Genomic DNA, 14,211 nt, shown 5'->3' with positions numbered 1-14,211 from the left:
TCCTCAACGTTTATTCCAGTCTATCACTCGAATTTTGGTGTAGGGTTTCCAGCGATATCATGTGCATACAAAAAAGGGGGCTTTGGACAATGTTACACTGGCAGAGCCCTGAGAAAATCCTCATGCTGAATTTCTTTTATCAGAAATTGAATGATGGTTAATTTTCTGATGTTTTTCTTTCATTCGGGAGCCTTCCTTCCATGAAAACCTATGTAAGAAAATAGGCAGAAACAGCAATAATAACTCATATTGACATTATGCCTTCAACAAAGTATAATATTCCCAGATGCTTCACAGACGCATTTAAAATAAACTTGGTATTGCGCCACTTTAGAAGACATTAGGATAGCTTACCAAAGGTTTCATTAAAGAAGTCGGTTTTAAAGGGCATGCTAAAAGAGAGTGTAGGGTTGAGGGGGGTGAAGGGAGGGGGATATGACAGAGAGACTAAGGGGTGGGGTGGGGGGGCAGGTTGTCAGAGAGACTGAGAAGTTTGGAAGGGAATTCCAGCGCTTAGAAGCTAAGATGCTGAAGATACAGCACCAATATTGGAGTGATTAAAATCAGGGCTGAGCAAGAGGCCAAAAGCAAAGGAATACAAAGATCTAATTCATAGGGGAGAATGCCACATAGACAGACAGGACCAAGGCCATGGAAGGATTTGAAAACAAGGGTGAGAATTTGATTGAATTTGAAAGAGGAGAGAAACTAGAAAAAGAGTTCAGAGGGTAGAGGGCAAAAGAAGTCCCTTGGATGAGGGAAAGGAAGGGAAATGGCTAAGGCAGCTGAACAGATGGCAACCACACAGTCCACAAGCTGCTTGCACTTATGGGAAGTGAAGGCGGAAGTGGAGGAAGAGGCAGGGAGTGATTTTAAAAAATGATCTGTTGTGAAAAAGAGAAAGAAAGTATTCTAGGATGATCTTGTACATGGTCCTGATCATTTGGAATAATGATTGGGATATCATGTGCCTGAACTTCTGATTGCTCTTCCAGTGGGCGAGGCTGCCCACTCTGAGATCTAAAGTCAGATGGTTATTCAGTAATGTATACCCTGTGGCAATTTCGAGTCTTTTAACTCATCAACTGGATTTAGGTACAGTTATGAATGACTCGAGGTCTGCTCAAGTGCTAGTTATATCATGTAAACCTTCAATCAATACTCTATGTAATCGCCCGTCAGGAAGTCAATATGTGTATTTAAATATATTTTTAATGTATTTCATGTATGATTTACTGAGACTTCCTTACATTTATTACAGAAGTAGATTTATTGCCTGAATATTAGAACCATTTAAAAAGATTAGAGCATAAAAATATAATTGGGGAGCATAATGAACATTAGAAATGACTTGGTCCTTGAGTGTTGTTGACACAAATAGGATGTTTTCACTTTCTACAATCTCAGTGAATACATGAAACTTAATGAAAAATAACTTCACACATCCCAGTCTTGACAGAGCCCTCCTTAATCAGGTTAAATGTTAGGAGGAGGGGGATAGTAGAAGATTTGGCCAGCTCTTGAAGGATTACAAGATCACAATCAAACACATGCTTCAGGTAACTTTCAAAGCTGTAAATATAAAGTTCAAGCATCTCATGTTCATCATTTAAATCCTGCTGGTGGATTATTGTCCCAAGTATAAATGTCATGTAGAGCAGATAGTGAATCAAATTGGTTAGGACACTGTTAGTAACCAAACACTACTTATATCATCTTGGTGGTGGCTAAATCTTGTTAGCAGAACCAAATGAAACAGAACCTTCTAGATTAACACCTTTGAACATGTTGAATCACCTAAAAATTGATTTCTCACTGTTGTCTCAATATTGGTGTTGTCTACAAGTGTTGGGTAAGTAAAACCAGGCAAAAGCCAGCTGTCACACTGCTTTAATCTCCCTGGAGACTGTTCAAGGGAAGTGCACTTAGTGACGTTTAATGAAGTCAGCAGATGTGGAGCAGTGCCCCCAGGATTTTCCCAAATTCCTCCCATGAACAACTCAGGACATCACTGCCACTCAAAACATGGCAGCCCTCGGCCTAAATGGTGACCAACAGGCCAAAATATAGCTGGAAAGTGAAAGGTCACATATGAGATTCTGTAACTGTTATAAAGAGGTGCTTTATGTCAAATAATGATTTTTATTCCACAGGCTGGAACTGAATATTTCAAAACATTCTTTTTCAACACAGACACTAAACTTGAATTGACCTTGCAGCCAAAGCTGGTTAGCTCAATTTGAATTACTGTACATTCCACATTCCAATCTATTAGAATGGCCAGAGCATGTCTGCAAAACACGTCAAAGACAAATAGCCCAGAAATTCTGTGGAATGGCAATTGGTATTGGATTGCCTCTTTTTACTTACACTGGAATGGAGCTGCACATTGCCTGTTCAGTGCTTCCAATCCAAGCTTGGTGAGAAATGTGCAGGGCAGCAGCACGGGGGAAGGGAAGACAGACCCTCTTTTTAAATTATCTTCAAATGTCCCAGTCACTGACAGGAGAGAAGGCAAATGTGTCAGCTAAGTAGGTAGGGTGGATCTCAGGCAATTCAGGCAGAGATTTAGGGAGGGGGTGTGCAGGAAGGGTGGTTGTGTTTGGGGTGTCAGTTGAGGGGTGATAGTCGGGAAGTGGAGACATAGTCATGGGTAAGGGGTGGTGAGCATTCTGGAGGTAGTCAGGAGAGGTGGGGTGGATGGAAGAAATAGGCAAGGGGGTTGGGTGGTTAGAGGGTCAGGATGGAAGTCAGGAGTGGGGGTTTATTGGTGGTCGGGCAGGAGGTGGGGAGTGGTCAGGGGATTTGAAGGAGAATGGTGGTCAGTGAGGTTCATGAGGGGTATCTGGGGGCATTGGGTGGTCTGTAGGATTGGGTGATCAGGGTCATTGGGTGGTAAGGAAGGTAGGTGGTGAATGCTGGGGTACTCATGATGGGGGTAGTCATGGATTGGACTAAGTCATGGTTGGGAAGATAATCGGGGGTGGGGATGAACTGTGTGCAGTTTTGGTCGCCGCACTTGCACAAGGATATTTTGGCCTTGGAGGGAGTGCAGGGGAGGTTCACTAGGCTGATACCGGAGATGAGGGGGTTGGACTATGAAGAGGGACTAAATAGACTGGGTCTGTACTCGTTGCAGTTTAGAAGGATGAGGGGGGATCTTATAGAGACGTATAAGATAATGAAGGGGATGGATAGGGTAGAGGTAGAGAGATTCTTCCCGCTCAGAAAGGACAGCAGGACTAGAGGGCACAGCCTCAAGATAAGGGGGAGGCAGTTTAGAACAGAGTTGAGGAGGAACTTCTTCACTCAAAGGGTAGTGAATCTCTGGAATTCTCTGCCCGTTGAAGTGGTGGAGGCTACCTCGCTAAATATATTTAAGACGCGGGTAGATAGGTTTTTGGTAGACAAGGGAATTAAGGGTTATGGGAGAAAGTGGGAAAGTGGAACTGATCCACTTCAGATCAGGCATGATCTTATTGAATGGCGGGGCAGGCTCGAAGGGCTAGGTGGCCTACTCCTGCTCCTATTTCTTATGTTCTTATGATGTCAGGGTGCCAGATGGTTGGGGGTCAGGGATAGTTGGGGCTGGGGTCAGAGACAGTCAGGAGTTTGGAGGAGGGTGGTTGTGTGGAGTGGTCTGGTTGTTATTGTTGGTTGACTGAAGGGGTGAGGGGTGTCAAATGGTTGGGAAGTTTGTGGTCTGTTGGGATTGATGAGTCAGATAGTGTGGGGGCTTTGGGGAGTCAAAGGATCAGGACATTGGAGGGTCTTGGGTGGTCATGGGATTTGGAGGGGTCAGTTGATTGATTGTAAGAGGGCTCAGTGGGTTGGGTGGTTTTTGGGTTGTTGGATAGTCAGGGAAGGTAGCCAGAGTGTCCAGTGGAGGGATTGGGGTGTCCGGGAATTAAAACTGCTTTTAATCCTTCTAACCTTTCCTGGGTAACTATTCTGCTAAGAGAGTCAGAACCATCCAAAGTATCTGATTTAATGGGAGTATCAGTTCCGGGTAAAGGGTGATTACTCATTGAAGTTTAAACTTTCTGGACAACTTCTGGACAGTGCCTGCACAGGGATGTTTGGAGGGGTCCCCAGAGTGTCATCTGATGTACCTCCAGGATATGATCCCCTGGAGAAATAAAGTTCTGAGCCAATCATTTCATGGGAGGGTGTAGAACTCACAACTCCTGCCCCATTAGCAAAGTGGATATGGCTATCACCTGAGGTAATTAACTGTTGGAGATAGACCATTGAGACTAATTACTTGGATAAGACAGCTTCCCAGATATGAACAAATCAAGTTACTTTTGGAATACATGAACAATGATTTTACTTCGGTTCACATGGCAAGCCAGCACTTTGTATGTTTTAAGCATGTTTTCTCAGCACAACAGAAGACAAGCAGCTGAGGAATGAGTGAGAAGAGCAAGTGGCATCACACCTGTTCCATATCCTATGTGCCTGGCGAGCTGTGAATCCCGTTTGCTGATTGTGACCATCCAGGACATTCTTGCTGCAAACAGCCACTTCTTAAAAAGAATTCAGTGCAGCAAAACCATCTCCAAAAGAAAGACGCCAGCTACATTGTTAAATCAGCAACATCGGGATGACTGAAGGAAAGTTTGAAGCCAATTGAGGCACCAAACTACATGGATGTAATTTTACAGCCCCTCCAGCTAGCAGGAGTTTCTGTTTCAGCAGAAGTCGATGGACTTTTCCATGACTCACCATATTTTCCAGCACTGGCCCTGCTGAGCCAGGCCTATGGAATTCTACCCTATATACCTCTTTTAATTTTTATAAGCTTTAATTTAGCCACCCTTTCCTTCCCCACTCTATAATCTGTACCTGTGTGTATCTAAACTTCCAATGTTGTGTGAGAAAGTCAGACCATATTTAACTGTTTCACTGAGATGGTTTCAAATATAGTAAAGCTAACATCTTTCTTCGTTAAACATGTCTAATTGGTCCTTTTATGATCACAATGTGTAAACAGTTAAGTGCTCGTCAAATTGGCAAGTATATCATTTTCAGACAAAAAGTCCTGTTGTGGTCAAATGAGGAGAGGGAAAAGGGAGGAGTCAGTCAACCCCTTGCTCACCTAATTCTTAGAGTAACACTGATTTCAACCTTGGTCTTAGTGGCTGAACATGGGCCTAAAATGCTCCAGAACCATTAGAATTCTAGTGAATTGTGGGTGGGGTGAGTGGACGAGCAGGGGCGAGTGTGGGGGCAGGAGCAGGGGTGGGTATGGGAGCGGGGGCTAGTATGGGGGCAGGGGCACATGTGGGGGTCAGGGGCAGGTGTGGATGCAGGGGCAGGGCTGGGGTCAGTGGTGGGACTGGGTGTCTGAGCCAGAAGAACACATGAACAGCACAGGTGGCATTTTGGTATCAAAACAGCATCATATGCCAAAGCTGCAGACACTGCAGAACCAAAGTTAGTGGCATTCTTTTCTTCAACACATCAAACAGTACATGGCAACAATTCTTCCTGCTCCCAGAGTGCTCTCTATTATCGAATCCCCTGCACTTCATCCTTGAACACACGGAGGAACACTACATTGTAGGATCTGTCATTCTCATTCCAAACATACACTCACCTATTCTTGCTCTCTTTATAGGAACCACTCACACCATGCTTCTTTTACTTGCTTACCTTTGCAGAATCATTAATTTCTCTCATGGCTCCTTCCTCACTTCACATTCCAGACATGTACTGTACCACCAAGAGGAAAAGTTATTTTATAGGTTTTTGGAAGGAAAACAGAAAAATAGCAGACAAACTAAACAGCAAGATGTTTCTTGGATAATCGATGGAAACTTTGGCCACAAAATTTGATAACCCTCAAATTGGGTATGAGGATCATGCTATATTACTCCTAATGCATGTTGCCTCTCAATTTACTTGACTACAGCAACCAGCCAGTACCAAGTGTGCTGTTGCAGGGTGTACAAAATAGTGAAAATCTGGCATCAGTTCATCTTAAACTGCACTACTTGAAACCAGTGTATACCTCTTAAAGGGGGAGTGTACTTTGACTGAAGTAGTACTAAAAGTGGCTGGGGAAGTATGTCTCATCTACAAAAGGAGTGACTAATGATACAACAGGACAAAAGCATGCTGAAAGATCTTCCTCTTCCTCTCTCTCTCTCTGAATATTCAATATAGATATTTCACATTTCAGAAGGCAAGAAGAAAGAAAATGGAGGTGGGGTAGCTCTGTTAATAAAGGATGAGATCAGTATAGTAATGAGAAATGATCTTGGGTCAGAGGATTAAAACGTCTAAACAATTTGGGGGGTGATAAGAAATTGCAAAAGGAAGTGGTCACTGGTGGAAATTGTTTAGAGGATCATGAGAGTAATTACATTGAAGGACAAATCTAGAAATAATTGGAGCTGGTACAAAAGGTACTGGGATAATTGTGGGTGATTTTAATCTTCATACAGATTGGCTGAATCAAATTGACAAAAGATGAGTTCATAAAATGTAATTGGCACAGTCTCTTAGAACAATACATTCTGCAACCAATACAGAATGAAATATTTTAGACCTGGTAGTGTATAATGAGATAAGATTAATTAATAACCTGATAGTAACAGATCCTCTAAGTAAGAGTAATCATTACATGATAGAATTTCACATTTAGTTTGAGGGTGAGATACATAGGTCTGAAACTAGTGTCTTAAACTTAAATAAAGGCAATTATAAAGGTGTGAAGACGTTTTGTTACAGTGGATTGAGAAAACAGGTAAGAAAGAAAGACTGGGGAGAAGCAGACATTTAAGAAGATAATTCATAACTCATAAAAAATATATATCCTATTAAGAAAGATAGATTGTCTGAGAAGGGTGCACAATATGTGACTATATAAGAAAGTTAAGAGTGGTATCAAATTGAAAGAAAAGATGTACAGCTCTGCAAAAGTTAGTGCTAATCAGGAGATTGGGAGAATTTTAGAAATCAATGAAAAATAAGATGGAGGAATTAGAATAAGGATATAAACTAGCAAGAAATATAAAAACAGAATAAACCTTCAACAGGCTGGGAATGGAGGAGAGAGAGATTAATAAGTGTGATAAGGATGGGTGGATGGACATGAAATACCTGAAGGCTGTAGGCAGGGGTGGGTGGGGGGGGAAGAGAGGCATTGGAAATATACAGAAGCGGTGAGATGAAACAAAGGCTTACTAAGAAATGAGATTGCCAAGAGAAGAGAAAACAAATACAAGATAGAGGCAATAGGACTGAATGGTTTTGAGAGGAGCTGACGAGAGGGGATATATATCTCTGATATTTGAATCTTGTTTCTCAGCAAGGTTTGAATTTTCACAGACATGAACAATGAGTGCAATCAATAGTGACATTTTCCTTAAATGAATCCTTAGAGGGCATGGGGATTAAAGTTTGTGGACGATTGCTCCAGTCCTTAATTGTTCTTCTTGAAATGATCTAGCAAGGGAAGCAGGTTGGGTGTGTATAGTTGTTGCTGTTGCTTACAAACTTTTTGAATTTGGTCACTTTTAGTCTCAATATACTTCTTAGAAACATTTAATTGCTCATTTAAAAAGTAATAGAGGCATGTCAACCCATGGGTTTTTCTTTGGCTCTGGAGATTGTGCCAGCCTAGTTACATGACCAACAGGGAGAGACCAGGATCTGATGAGTAATTTGTAATGAAACAAGCTTCCCACTATTGAACTTTCTCAAGGAGGGTAATGTTTTCTGCAGTATATGGCTCTCAAGCAGCTGTACCATACTCCAGATGCGATCCAACTAATGTCTGCTACAACATTACATTTACTGTAGTTGAAAAGTGATGGAAGTTCCATTTCACCAATGCAAGTATTTTAGTTTCCTTGGAAGCTGTTGACTTTGTACATTCCACTTTAAATTATTTTGGACATGGATTCTTAAGTAGCTTCTTCAGTAGCTTCAGTGAAGGGGTGGATTGTGCATTGTGTAGTTGAGTACTGATGGACATCAGGTATTATTGATTCACATGATATACCTGTTGTGTCTGCCACACAGTCTGTTTTAATCCTTGTATGGTGGACAAATAGCTGCGAGTAGACATCTTGTTAGTACAACCAATATTTATTTAAGATACACAATCAATAATCACCCACCCAACCAATAATAAGCTATTCTACAAAGAATACTAGAGTTCAAGTCCAATATAAGATGTTAACTTACCTTTGCATGGCTGGCAAGTACCCAAGCAGATGCTGGCCTTTGTCTGTGCATTGGTCTCGTTTGTCCTCTGCATAGTCTGGTCCTTTGGTCTGGTCTGGCACTGTGGCTCTGGTCTTCCTTCCTTCTCGGGCGTGGTGGCTGTCCTCGTGCTGGTCCTCGCTGGAGATGGTCAGCAGTGCTGTAGCCCATTCGTGGGGTCAGAGAGAGAGAGAGAAAGAACCTCTGTTGTGCAGCAGCTTTTTATTCCTCCTTGGTTTCGTGTCCTTTTTGGGTGGTCTCCTGATTCCTGTCAATCAATCAATCAGGGCTTGATCACCCTGATCGATAAGAGTCCAATCAGATGCTGCCACACCGATCTCTGGATGTGTACCCAATGGCCATGCCTGTAGGTGCTGGAGGCACATAGAGTTCACACCCTCCCCCAAAACAAGGGGCCATGGTGCCCTCATGTCGGGTAAACAACCCAGTGTGACCAGAAAGTTTCTTTCATCCTGGAGATGAAACAACCCAGTGTGACTAGAAAATCTACTTCATCCTGGAGATGACCCATATCCTGTTAATTCACTCATCAGGGTTGCATCCTGTTTGTCTCTGGCTTTTCAGTTGCAGCCTGTCATTTTAGTTTTGCCCAATTGTCCCAAAGTGCTTTGCAAATCGCCATTTTAGATGGCCTGTTTGGCCACAGTCTCCCCTTTGATCCTGGACGTGAAGCATAATGGTTCACAAACTCAGGACTAGTCAGGAATTCCGCAGTCACTCAACAGTCAAGCAAGGCCCAGGCATTGACATGCACAGTAATAATACATCCCTACAATACATTCTAGAAGCTACAGACAACAAATACAAATAATCTACAAATACAAATAATCACATATTCTAAGTCCCATTATTACAATAAGCCAGTTACCCACAAATACAGACAATCAGATATTCTAAGCACCATTATTATAATAAACTAATTATAAACCAACATTCAAACAAACATTAGAATAAAGTATTCGCAGATCTGAGGCACATTTTGGTAGTAGGATTTTCAACTGTCCATTAGTGCCCATTAGTGCAAATAGCAATCCAGCAGGTTCTCTGTAAACATTCTGCTAATGAATTAGAAGGGACCTCGATTCGAGGGCAGACACCACATCTTGTCGTTGTGTCAAACCACAAATAGCTGGGATGTGAAAAGTTCATCTTGCTTGGAATGTTCTGTGTGCTTATCCTGATTATGAGTCCGATGACGTAGATCCTAGGTTGTATCTTTGTCATCATCCATCGTTGTCCTGAGGAGATCAATGTAATTTCTGCTGTTATCACATCTAATACCTGACATATATACATATATTTAAATTGTCCATGCCCCCTCTTTTTTGTTTTTGGATACTTATTGGTCAGTGGTGTGGTCAGGAGGACCCGGGTGTATCAAGTGTCGCTTGCATGTTGTAGTTTTTATTCTAATTGTGGAGCACTACGGAGCAATTTTGTTCAGATTGATGAATAGATGAGTCGCGGGGTCATGGGAAAAAATCTTATTTAACTGGCCAGCAGAATCAAGGCAGCCGGTTTTAGCCTAGCAGCAGTCACCATTAACTATAGGAATTTGAACAGCACTGGAGTCGGTCTGTAATGACCTGAATGTCTGTTCTATGAGTGCATTGGAGTTTGTAGGTGGGCCGCCTGTAAAATTTAACACAGGCATTCTAAGAGTCGAGAATTAGATGTAAAGAGATGGCCCTTCTTGTCATTAGACCACTGGAAATAAATTCTTAGTGTCACTTGGAACTCTAAGGAGCTGGGTTAAGAACAGCTGCATATTGTCCCAGGCTTTTGTACTGTAAGAATTTTGTTTGTTTCATTCCCTGTTGGAACTGCAGCTCAGTCACCTTGAAGATTGTAAAATTTAGCAGAGCTGCCTCAATGATTTTAAAATTTAGCAGAGCTGCCTCAATGATTTTAAAATTTAGCAGAGCTGCCTCAATGATTTGTACAAGTGGCTTAGTATTATCTTTACTAAAGAAAGGTAACAAAAGAGCTGGCATCAGATTATATAATTAACCTGGTTAATCATACTAGCAGTATACAACTGCTTGAAGGTGGGTGCTTCCATTAGTGATTCTTGTACCTTGCATTGGCCTGTGTTGTAGGCTGAAAGTCATCATTTGGAGCACCTTAGATTCCTTCATTTTCATTAACCAATCGCCCAATAAAAACTCATCTTCTGAACCATTTGCCTCATGGGGCTCCATCATTATTTCCTCACCTGGTTTCTATACCCGTGTCTGTTCGTTGGACTGCACTGAGGGGTTATGTTTGAATCAGGGTTCAGACGTCCTTCATCTTTGTGTCCCAGTCTTTTCTGTTCCTAGCAGCTGTCCTAAGCAGCTCACAATGGCAATTGTTTTCTCGCATTTGTCTGCCCGTTTTCCCTGAACTTTCCTTCGATCATCCCAATACTTCTGCCCTAGAGATCCCAGTCCTGTCTCAGTATTGACACAAGATTCTGCCCATAGGGGCCACCCTTTCTTCTTAATAAATTCCCTGATTTTTGTTTCTCATGTGGGACACTTCTCTGTCTCTGTGCTGTTTCCTGCCATTCTATATTCAACAACAAGGGGTAGGGAGTTGATCAGAATGCAAGCATGGCCTTGGGCAATGTTCCGGTCCTAATCCCTCCGGATTCTAATGCAAATAATGGTGGTTGAGGTTGCAGTAGGTGAACATGTGGCTAATAGTGACCACAACTCTGTCTACTTTAGGATATGAATGGAAAAAGATGAGTGGTGTCCTAAGGAGAGGTGCTAAATTGGGGGAAGTCTAGATACAGCTGGATTAGGCAGGAGCTTAGGGATACAGACTGGGATAGGCTGTTGGAGGGCAAGTCCACGTTAGGCATGTGGGAGTCTTTCAAGGGAAAACTGAAATGGGTGCAGGAAAGGCATGTGCCGGTTAGGAGGAAGGATGGGAAAGGTAGGATTAGAGAACCGTGGATTACTAGAGATATTGAGGACCTGGTCAGGAAGAAACGAGAGGCGTATGTTAGGTCTAAGCAACTGGGATTGGAGAGAGTGTTGGAGGAGTACAGAGCGAGTAGGAGGGATCTCAAAAGGGGAGTTAGGAGGGATAAAAGAGGGCATGAAATGGCTTTGGCAGGTAGGATTAAGGAAAATCAAAAGGCATTTTACTGCTATGTTAGGAACAAAAGGGTGGCTAGGGGAAAAATCGGTCCCCTCAGGGACAGAGGAGGGGAATTGTACTTAGAGTCTGAGGGAATGGGGGAGATCCTAAATGAATACTTTGCGTCGGTATTTACGAAGGAGAGGGGCTTGATGTCTGGTACGGTCTTTGAGGGAGCTGTAGACCAATTGAAGGAACTATCGATTACGAGGGAAGAAGTGTTAGGGCTTTTAAGGGAGCATTAAAACTGATAAATCTCAGGGGCCTGATGGCATTTATCCTAGGCTGCTTAGGGAGGCGAGAGATGAGATTGCTGGGCCTCTGACGCAAATCTTTGTCTCTTCTTTGGACACAGGTGAGGTCCCAGAGGACTGGAGGATAGCGAACGTGGTACCTTTGTTTAAAAAGGGTAGGAGGGATAACCCGGGTAACTATAGGCCGGTGAGTTTGACGTCAGTGATAGGCAAGTTGATGGAGAAGATTCTTAGGGATAGGATGTATAAGCACTTAGAGCGTTGCGATCTGATTAAGGATAGGCAGCATGGCTTTGTCAAGGGGAAGTCTTGCCTTGCGAATCTGGTAGAATTTTTTGAGGAGGTGACAAAAACGGTCGACGAACGATGAGCCGTTGATGTCGTCTATATGGATTTCAGTAAGGCGTTTGACAAAGTCCCTCATGGTCGGTTGGTAGAAAAGATTAAGGCTCATGGGATACAAGGCTAGGTATCTAGATGGGTTGAGAACTGGCTTGCTAAGAGGAGACAGAGAGTAGTAGTGGAGGGGTCCGTTCCTAGCTAGAGGTCTGTCACTAGCGGTGTGCCGCGGGGCTCAGTACTGGGACCTCTTCTCTTTGTAGTATATATAAATGACTTGGAAGAAGGAGTAAGTGGTGTGATCAGCAAATTTGCAGATGACACTAAGATGGCTGGATTGGCGGGCAGTGAGGAGCAGTGTCTGGCAGTACAACGGGATATTGATAGGCTGGTATATTGGGCAGATATTTGGCAAATAGAGTTTAATCTGGATAAATGTGAGGTGATGCATTTTGGCTGGAATAATGTAGGGGGGAGTTATATGATAAAGGGTAAGCCTATAAAGAGTATAGAAATGCAGCGAGACCTGGGGGTGCAAGTGCACAAGTCTTTGAAGGTGGCAGTACAAGTGGAGAAGGTTGTGAAGAAAGCCTTTGGTATGTTAGCCTTTATAGGAAGGGGTATAGAATATAAGAGCTGGAGTCTAATGTTGCAGTTGTATAGAACGTTGGTTAGGCCGCATTTAGAGTACTGAGTCCAGTTCTGGTCGCCTTACTACCGGAAGGACGTGGAGACTCTGGAGAGAGTGCAGAGGAGGTTTACCAAGATGTTGCCTGGTATGGAAGGACTGGGTTATGAGGAAAGATTGAGCAAATTGGGGCTGTTTTCCCTTGAAAGACGGCGACTGAGGGGGCATCTAATAGAGGTATATAAGATTATGAAGGGTATAGATAGAGTAAACAGAGGTAAGCTATTTCCTATGTTAGACACACACAGTACGAGGGGCCACGGGCTTGAGGTGAGGGGGGAGAGATATAACACGGATATTAGACGGAGGTTTTTCACACAGAGGGTAGTGGGGGTATGGAATCCTCTGCCAAGTAAGGTGGTGGAGGCAGGCACGCTGGAGTTGTTTAACTCCAGCCTGTCTAATGAGTGCCTGTACTCATTAGACAGGCACATGAGTGGGTTGGAGATGGGAGGATATAGGAGATTGTTTTAAATAAGGTTCATTAGCATTGGGACATCTCTGGTAATGTAAAAGGATGTGGTATGATAATAATGTTTTTCTCTTTTAATTCACAGGTTTTAAGTTGGTCCGCCTTGTTGTCCAAAGAGGGGCACACACGCGGTGGGTCGTACTTGGGCTGCTCTTGAATGTTCGAGAGTAGCCTAGTACTTCATGTCGTTAGTGTACGCTTAAACTGGACCAGATACTGGGCAACATGACAGCTCAGTGACTATCACTGCTAGCTGTGCAGACACATGGATTTGGGCCAGTGTCTGTGGGAGTTTGCGCATTCTCCCTGTGCTTGCGTGGGTTTTCTCTGGGTGCTCCGCTTTCCTCCCACACCCCAAAGATGTGCTATTGGGCTGATTGGAGGTAATAAATTGTCCCTAAATTAGTTTCCCTCAATGTGGAATGCCATAAACAATAGATAAGGGTCATGGGTGGAGGGGGGACTGGTAATGTTAAAATGGCGGCGCAGGCTTGTTGGGCCAAAGGGCCTGGTTCCCGGGCTGTTTTTGTTCTTTGTTCTAAACCCAAGGAGTTTACCCTATCCTTCTTGTTAGTAACAATGTATGCACAATAAACAATTTCCTGAAAGCAGTTATTTGTCCAAGAAAGAGTTTACACCTATTGGCTCTGAGAGATGTAGATTCTGCGGGATTCGATATCAGAATAACAAAGTTACTTCTTATCAAGCCCATCCAGGGACACCAATTGTTGTGCCTGCTGCACTGTCTATTTTAATCTTTATACAGTGGACAATAACTGCGAGTAGACGTCTTGTTAGTACAACCAATATTTATTTAAGACATACAATCAATAATCACCCACCCGACGAATAATAAGTTATCCTATAAAGAATACGAGAGTTCAAGTCCAATATAAGATGTTAATTTTGTGTGATTGGCAAGTACCCAAGCAGATATTGGTCTTTATCTATGTTTTGGTCTCGTTTGTCCTCTGCGTAGTCTGGTCCTTTGATCTGGTCTGGCACTCTGGCTCTGGTCTTCCTCCCTTCTCAGGTGTGGTGACTCTCTTCATGCTGGTCATCGCTGGAGATGGTCACCATCGTTGTAGCTC

The sequence above is a fragment of the Carcharhinus amblyrhynchos genome, chromosome 1 (genome assembly GCF_965287045.1).
Source record: "Carcharhinus amblyrhynchos chromosome 1, sCarAmb.v2.hapA, whole genome shotgun sequence".
NCBI lineage: Eukaryota > Metazoa > Chordata > Chondrichthyes > Carcharhiniformes > Carcharhinidae > Carcharhinus > Carcharhinus amblyrhynchos.
The sequence above is the reverse complement of the archived record's forward strand: the minus strand, read 5'-3'. Positions refer to the sequence as shown.